Here is a 9,108-nt window from a genome sequence, read left to right on the forward strand (position 1 = left end):
GGAAAGTCATGAATGAGATCAGGGCCAATGAAACCTCATTATTAACCAGCAGTTTATAACTTCAAATAAACTGGGCCGTTATCGAAGACAGTAAGTATGCTGGAACTAGTTTATTAACTCATTAAACATCACTACGGGAGGCCAAAGCGGAAAACATGGACGTTTTCTTGAAACTTTTCTATCGAGATAATTAGCTCTCTTTCCCCCAACATCATTACTCCTGACACACTTCCGTTCCCCAAATTAGTAGACACGCATGTTCATGAGTGCGACTTGCCCACTACGGGTTGTCTACTGATTGGGAGACTGTCTCCGAAGAAAAGCGAAGGTGGCCGCTCACTAAGCCGGAACATGACTTCTGTTCAAGAAATAGCCAAAAAGGCTTCTCCACGGATTACCTCAGAATGGGGATTACAGCCTCAACTCCCTCAGTGTGCCTTAACACGGGGCCGCAATTACTTTGGCCGTCAGTGGGCAATTTGGGCCAGGAAAGTGTCGCCCGACGACTGCCTATCCCGCGGCTTAAGGTCTTACGGGAGGTGTGAAACAGCGGCGTTTCTGCTTTTAATTATGTCCGGACGGGCGAGCGGGCGACACGCTGACTCGGAAGGTCGACCTGTCGGTCGACCTGCCATGCGACGACAACACAAAGTGGACAGAGAGCGAACAATGCACCACATTCTCCACAACGCGTCATAAAGAGGGCACCCTGCTTTCCATTAACGTGTTAACAGAATGATGGTTCGATGTCGCGTTGGACTTAGCTCTCTCTCTCTCTCACACTCTCTCTCTTGGCATTCTCGGTACAAGAAACCACCTAGTCCAAGAGTAATTAACATCCCATTTATGCCGTTGACAATATCTGGGTCGGCGCATTCTGTAGATCTCTGTATATGCTAAATGCATTAGGTAATTAGGTGTACACTTTGCAGGCAGAGTTAGCAAACATTATGAAACAATACCTTACTAGCGCATCGTTAGAAAGATTTTGTAGCACACGTTTCATTCTTTAAAGATACCGGTGGGAAAAACATCTTCATAAATAAATCATTATTTCGAGTGCTCTACGCGAAATTCTTGAGATAATAATTTTGTGATTAAAAGCGATAAAGCAGCAATAATTACTGTAGATGTAATAGAATACAACACAGTCTTTATTATGCGGTAGAATAGTTATGAGCAATTATATTTGTTAAGAAGATCGGAATCCTTATCAACAATCAAAAGATTGTTCAACTGTATAATTTTCAAATCGTTTAAATCCAGTTAAGATGATTAAAATTCAAACTCTCCTCCACAAAAAGGTCTCACAGAATTATTATTAATAATAGTATAAATAATATACGATGTTTTATCCACCAATACTCTAACAAGGGCATTCCAGGCATGCACGCAAGAACCATTCTGCATGTTCCCTACCATGAGTCCTCCTCTTCACCTCCCAAAATTCAACATCCCCATTTTATTCACCTATCATAGTTTTTCTCAGTCTCCCTCTAGGCTTTTTCCATTCAACTTTTTCCTCCATCAAATCCTTCATCAATCGTTCATCAAGCAACACATGTCCAATCAAATTTCCTTCCCGTTTTCTGACTATTCCAGGCAAACATATCTTCTCACTCACCCTTCTAAAAACCTCCTAATTTCTTACTTTATCGACCTATCTTTTCCACACTCCTCCTCCTTACCCACATCTCAAAACTTTCCGATCTTTCAGTACCCGCATCTCTGCTCCAAAATTTCCGCACGAAACATAGCACCGTTTCTTTTAATTCCACCCAATTTCTAACCTCCTACATAATATTCATCTTCGGTACTCAAAACCTCTTTTATCCATTGCTATTTTTATTCTTATTTCTCTACTGTTCTTTGTTTCTTTAATCATTAGTCCTCTCGAATCCATAACTGTTCAAATACTTCCCAAATAGTACGAGAGACCAAAGTCAATCCCACTCTAATATCCTTTGTTTTCTCAATATTTGTTCTCATTTTTTATGAAACCCCAAAGAGAAATTTAGAAATTTCTTGAATCTAGAAATTTCAAGCCTATCAAGCAGTTTCTTCAATCCTTCTTCAGAAAATGCAGCCAACAGATTTCATCTGCAAATCGAACATTCTCAGTAACTTCCCCTACACATCTTTACAAAAAAAAACAATTCTTTCCCATCCATACTTCGTCTACCAAACGCCCTTTTAACTGTTTCTTATAAATAAATATTAAATGAAGTGGGGGACATAATATATATATATAACCTTTAATATGATTTTCAAATAGGATTACGTGATAATTAATATAGTGAGTAAAATACTTTTCCACATGAAAATTGCATTTTGATTGTATATCAGCGTATATACACTGTGCTGCCACTTTATTAGGTACACCTACCTAGTAGCGTGTTGAGACTCCTTTAACCTTCAAAACATCCTGAATTCCTCTAGGCATGGATTGAACAAGATGCTGAAAACGTTGTGCAGGAATGGAGTACTATGCAGACATAAGTGTGTCACGCAGTTCCTTCAGATTCAACGGAGGTGTAGGCCTGCAGCGAACAGCACTTTCCAGCTCATCCCAAAGATGTTCAATAGGATTGAGATCTGGGGACTGAGCGGGCCACTGCAGCAAAGAAATGTCATTATCATGTTCCTGGAACCATTCCATATTGATTCGGGGTTTGTGCACCGGCGCATTATCCCGGTGGAAGTAACCATCTGATTGAGGATAAACTGTCAACATGAACGGATGCACTTGGTCAGCAACGATGTTTAGGTACGATGTGGCATTGATACGTGAATTTATGGGTATCAATGAACCCAAAGTGTCCCAAGAAAACATTCCCAGCAATATAAAACTGCCCCCACCACCTTGCACAGTAGTCATGAAAAGTCCATGACATGAAATTTTTAAATCGTTGAAATCCAGTTAAGAAGATTAAAATTCAAACTCTCCTCCACAAAAATGTCTCTCAGAATTATTATTAATAATAGTATAAATGATATACGATGTTTTATCCACCAATACTCTAACAAGGGTAAAAAGTGCATGGATTCATGTTGTTTTCGCCAAATTCTGAGTCTTCTATCAACATGATGCACCAGAAACTTCGACTCGTTAGACCAAGCAACTGCTTTCCAATCCTCGATACTGCCTAGCAACCCAAAGGTCGCGGGTTCGAATCCCGCCTCGGGCTTGGATGAAAGTACTGCAAAAACCTTGGGAGGTGCATTATGGCCACAGAAGCCGCTGCGGCAACAACTACCAAAAAAAAAAAAATCCCTCGATAGTCCAGTGCTGGTGTTGCTGTTCCCACAGGAGGCGTGCTCTCTTGTTCTTCATTGATAACAATGGTACGCGATGTGTCCGCTTTGTCGCGAATGGGTTAAACCCATTCGCGACAAAGTGCGGCTAGTGGTTCGCTGCGATATTTTGTTTTGCGCACCAAGGTTGTATTCTGACTTGATGTGCGACATTGTGGACCGTCTCTTTGCTTGCACAATTCTAGCCATCCCCTTTGACCTCCCTCATCAACATGCGATTTTCTTTCACAGGAGGGTGCCGTTTAGAGGATGTTTTCTGTTCGTTGCACCATTCTCGATACACCCTTGAAACTGTGATGCATGAAAAGTTCAGGAGGACTGCCGTTTCAGAGATGCTTTGTACAGCACGTCTTGCACCTACTACCATGCCACGTTCGAAGTCAGTCAGATCACTCCTTTTCTCCATTCTTGCTACGGTTTGTACGCTTAACTGATGGTAGAAAGGTTGTTCTGCTGTATTTATATCCACAACTGTGGGCATGTGACTTGCAACGTTGTGAGACGAACCATTTGTGTACTCAGCAGGGGTGTACCAAATAAAGTGGCAGCAGAGTGTATATTCATATAATGATATTTTTACATGTTTTAGCGTTTGGTGAATAATAATGCTAAACACCATCTTGCATCTTAGCAGGCAAGGAGCTGCTCTTTCATTTTTTATGTTACGATATATTTCGAATTTTAAAATTTATCCTATTTCGTACGAAGTAGGGTTATTTACTGATGTTATATAAAGCTTTCCGTGAGTTAGTATAAGTGTTTTCAAGTAAATGTCATTTGGTTTTCATTAAAAAATCGAAGGATGTCTTGTTTTATTTTTATTAGGGTCCTTTACATTTTTTTCTAAAATGGAATTTTGTGTTCCGATTTTATAAACGTTCTTGTACAGTTTACTCAAGCAACTATGAATATATGAAATGGTAAAAAGACATAAGGGTATATGGAGGAATGTTTAAGATGAAAATGGTTTTGAAATAATTTTTTGAGATCATACATATTATAATAATATCACATAAGAGGAGGAGGGCAAGACCAGAACGCACTAAAAGAGTCATGTGGTAAGCTGTGGAGCAGCAAAGATAGTTATAACAGCCATGCCATTGGGCAGACATAGCACAGAAGAAAATCTAGAAGACATAGCACGGAAGAATATATACAAGAGATGACAGATTGGGAGAATCAGGAGAAGGAAGTACAATAGTCCAGAAGGAAGTTCTACAACTGGAAAACACCAAGAATAGATAATATCCACAAACAACTACTGGTACAGTGTATAAGAATTCAGCTTCACACACAAGCGCATAGTGTAGCAGTTCACTCAGATGATAAGGCACTCTAGCAGAATCCAAGAGCCTCATTCGAGGAATCAGACTATCTGAAAGCTAAGGACAAAGACACCACAAACCCGCCGAATATAGACCGATCACCTGTTCCCAACAAAATACAAGATCCAGACTATTTACGTAACAAGAAGATATCAGACCAATAGGAGACCCAGAAAAGATTTAAGCAGATTAGTAAAGGTTGAAAGGAGCAAGCCTACAAGAAGTGCCCCCCCAACTTGTGCACAGCCTACATTGACAACTGCAGGGCTCTTCGACTCCGTGTCCAATAGCTAGCTGATAGAGATACTGAAGATCTGCAAAGCCAACCCAACATTGACACACTTCAAAGAAACCTCCATGGCGAAAAGGAGGGCCGCCCACTGTCCGCCATACTCAATAACAGTAACAATGGATATATACTAAAAGAAGGGAAGAAGAAACTGTGCACCCTCTCTTACCTGATGTGTTCATGGATGACATCATACCCTATGCCACAACAGAGAATCAATTCCAACAACTACTTTGGATCACAGAAAACTTTTGTAGTGATTTTGGGATGCAAATTCTTCTATACAAATGCAAGACCCATATACTACATGAGGGAAATCCGGTCGGCCGAAACTACCAGCTGCAGACCGGCGAAGAGATTGGACGAAGCCACAACAGAGGGATAGACATACAAATATCTAGGGAATGATGCACTCCCACACAAGGGATTCAAGGCCCACCTGACTATGAAATACCATCGGAGACTGAGGATCCTGATAAAATTAGAGCTAAATGGCGGGAATAAAGTCAAAGCCACAAACACGTATGCAGTCCCAGTACTAACTTACTCCTCATGGATCACGGATTGGACGAAGGCCAAACTGGAGGAGATTATGAGATCACCGAGAACCAACCGCCACAGCGTCACACCTGAAATCGGCCATCGAGAGACTGATCATAGCTCGGAAAGGACGGAAGGGATTAATTGACCTCATTGAGCAAGAGAAGGCGATTAAGAAACTGCGGGATTACTTCCAGGAAAACAGCGGCAAACTACCAAGCCATAAGAAAAAGAAACAAACGGCACGCAGAATTCAGCCGTTACAAGGAGATCACACTCACACAGAGAAGAAGAAACAAAGACATAAATATGGGCGAAGAAGACACTCCATGGCAGATACTACAATGACCTCCATCAAGACAGCATAGTGAAGATAGCTTCCAACTCTTGGCTCACGAACGGAAGGCTCTTCTCCGAGACCAAAGGATTCATGTTCGCCATCAGGTAATCAACATTGGAACTACATGAAAATACATTGCTAAGCACCCTGGAATAAGAGATAACGCATGTGATCACTCACATGGATTACACTCACAGATCAGGTGGCTAAGATAATACATTAGTAGCTAGCGAAAAAATACTAGCTGATCAAAAAAAGTTACTGTATTACAAGTACGAGCCTCCGGCCGTACTAGAGACCTCTACTCACAGACTATACTGGGATCGTGCCATAATGATGGACAAGACGATTCAGCACAGCAGAACAGACATAACCTTCATCGACAAGAAGGAAATGACTTTTACCTGATCGACACAGGGGTGCCCAACACCAGCAACCTCCATAAAACATACCAGGAAAAGATTAGAAAATACTCAGACCTAAGACAAGAAATCAAAGATATGTGGCATATGGAACAAGTAATGACCATCCCGGTCAAAAGTGTCAACCACCGACTTGGTGTCAAAGGGCCTCCCCATAAGAGCTTAGTAATAACAGGCCTCCCAGAGAACACTTACATGGAACTCCAGAAATCCGCAATCCTGAACACCTGTAGAATAGTAAGAGAGCTTCTCGACCAACAGTAACAATAGTAATCGGACACAACTAACCACCCCATGCACTTCGTACCAGTACCGGTCATAGGGCGGAAAAAATCCCATAAGGGAGAAAGTTTTTTATATAACAATAACTCAACTTTAGCGAGGAGTCCCCGCCCACCTAGACAGCCCAAACGAAGCTAGAAAGATGGGCAAAGAAGACACTCCATGACAGACACCTCCATCAAGATCGCATAAATAAAACTGCTTCCAATGCATGCCTCACGAGCAGGACGATCTTCCCCTAGACTCAAGGATTCATGCTCGCCATCTAAGACCAGGTAATCAACACCAGAAACTATAGAAAATACATATGCAATAAGTAACGACCATCCCGATCATCGTGTCAATCACCGGTATGGTAACCAAAGACCCTACATAACAGCCTAGCAGCAATCGGTCTCCCGGAGAACACCTACAAGGAACTCCAGAACACTTGTAGGAGAGTCAGAGAGTTCGTCGGCCGAAAGTAACACCAGACATAAAAACTACCCTGCGTACTTGGTAGCAATACCTGCCACAAGGTGGAACCCTTCATTGAGAAACAATATAAGAGCAATAATAATAATCGTGTATCCAGCTTGCGCATAATAGGATTAGGAGTAAAAATTCAATCATTGAGACAGCAACTTGGAGCTCTTGCAGTGGTCAGTGTCATGTTTTTCGGGAAGGCGTGTTCACTGATAAATTTGCTAAAACAATAGGATCAAACTAAATTAAAATAAGTGAGATGGAAATTTCAAAAATCATTAAAATCATCAAAATTTTAAAAAAAGCACCATAAACTAAAAAAAATCATTTTGGTGATTATATAATTTTCGGAGATTTTAAAAATAACAAAAAATAATCAGAAATGAAATTATTAAAAATATTAAAATACTAAAAAATAAAATACTACAAATCATCAAAAATAAAAAAATAAAATATAACAAAAAATATATTTGGAAATCTTAGAAATTTAAAAGTGATAAACATAAATCATCAAAAAATCATAGTGATAAATATAAATCATTAAAAGTGATAAAAATGATAAATAAAAGTGATAAATAGAATGAATAATTTATATTATTTTTATTTTTTAAAATTAAATTGTGCTTTTTCTTCAGGATTTAAAATTTCAGAAATGTTGAGAATCTTGATAGTTAAAGTGGATGGAAGTTTTAGCTTGCTGATACGAAACAGTAACCGTTTGCTTACAGTCTTTTCAGTGTATAAACGATCAACATGATTTAATGCGCGTTTTTTGTACAGCGTGTTAATCATTATATACTATTCGTTTTTAACAGAATTTCCAACGTCCACTGGAAATAAATAACAAGAACGATGCAATCTCAGTAAAAATGTCTACTATGAATTGTCTATAACCAATCCCAAGTATTTTAACTCTTTCTTTATTCATTAGTGAGAATTTTACTTGGGTGTGGGCTGTAGTTTCAATTGTATGTTTAATGCGAAATGTTTAGTATCATTATAAAATCGGGTACAGACAGGTAGATTATGAAAGTGAATAGAACTGACAATACACTACCGCAAAGGTTTAACCTTTATGCTGTTTAATTACTCTGTCCTAATTACCAAAATAGTATCTCATTCATAGACTAAACTGAAATTATGAAAAAAAACAGCATTAACGCTTCGTTCAACTTTTCTGACTTCAGCAATTATATAGTGCTTAGAAACATATTAGCTTGAGAAACTCCCCAGTGATCAAATGGGAAAAATGGAAAGCCTAAGAAGACTAATTACTGCAAGCGATTCACGAACAATTCCTTAGCTTTTTGTTTTGGCAAAATTACCTGCTAAAATCCTTTATTAGGAGTTTACGAAGTAATACTTGTTATTTTTTCTTCTTCAGCATTTGCTAATTAACCATAAATGTGCTCCTGAATTTCTGAGAGGTGGTAGTCTGTTTCGGATGGGCAACGCAGAGGTTATTCCTACTCCTGTAAATGTCTCTTCTCAGCAATACAAATGTATATACAGTGAAGCCCAATTCCAGTGATTTTCAAGTTGAAGGTGCAGTTTTTTATTGCTAATTTAAACAACGCAATTAAGAGTTCCACAATTAGTGCCTGGTGAACTTGGGATGTTGTTAATAAAATCAAAACAATCTAATTGATGAGAGGACGAAGAGCAGGAAGAGCTGTTAATCAAGGTCTTGTTTTTTTCATGTGATGGCATCCTGTTTCCTGAGTGTTAAATGCCTTCATATATCCCTTGTCGCAATAGATGGGTGGTCTGTTAGTATGCTAAATGGGATTTTGCTTATTCCAAGTAGTTTTATATACACTGTGCTGCCACTTTATTAGGTACACCTACCTAGTAGCATGTTGAGCCTCCTTTATACTTCAAAACAGCCTGAATTCGTCTAGGCATGGATTGAAAAAGATGCTGAAAACATTGGGCAGGAATGGAGTACCATGCAGACATGAGGGTATCACGCAGTTCCTTGAGATTAGACGGAGATGTAGGCCTGCAGCGAACAGCACTTTCCAGCTCATCCCAAAGATGTGCAATAGGATTGAGATCCGAGGACTCAGCGGGACACTGCACCAAAGAAAACTCATTGTCATGTTCATGGAACCATTCCATAGTGATTCC

This window comes from Mastigoproctus giganteus, chromosome 11 (genome assembly GCF_048544385.1).
Source record: "Mastigoproctus giganteus isolate SK-2022 chromosome 11, ASM4854438v1, whole genome shotgun sequence".
Classification (NCBI taxonomy): Eukaryota; Metazoa; Arthropoda; class Arachnida; order Uropygi; family Thelyphonidae; genus Mastigoproctus; species Mastigoproctus giganteus.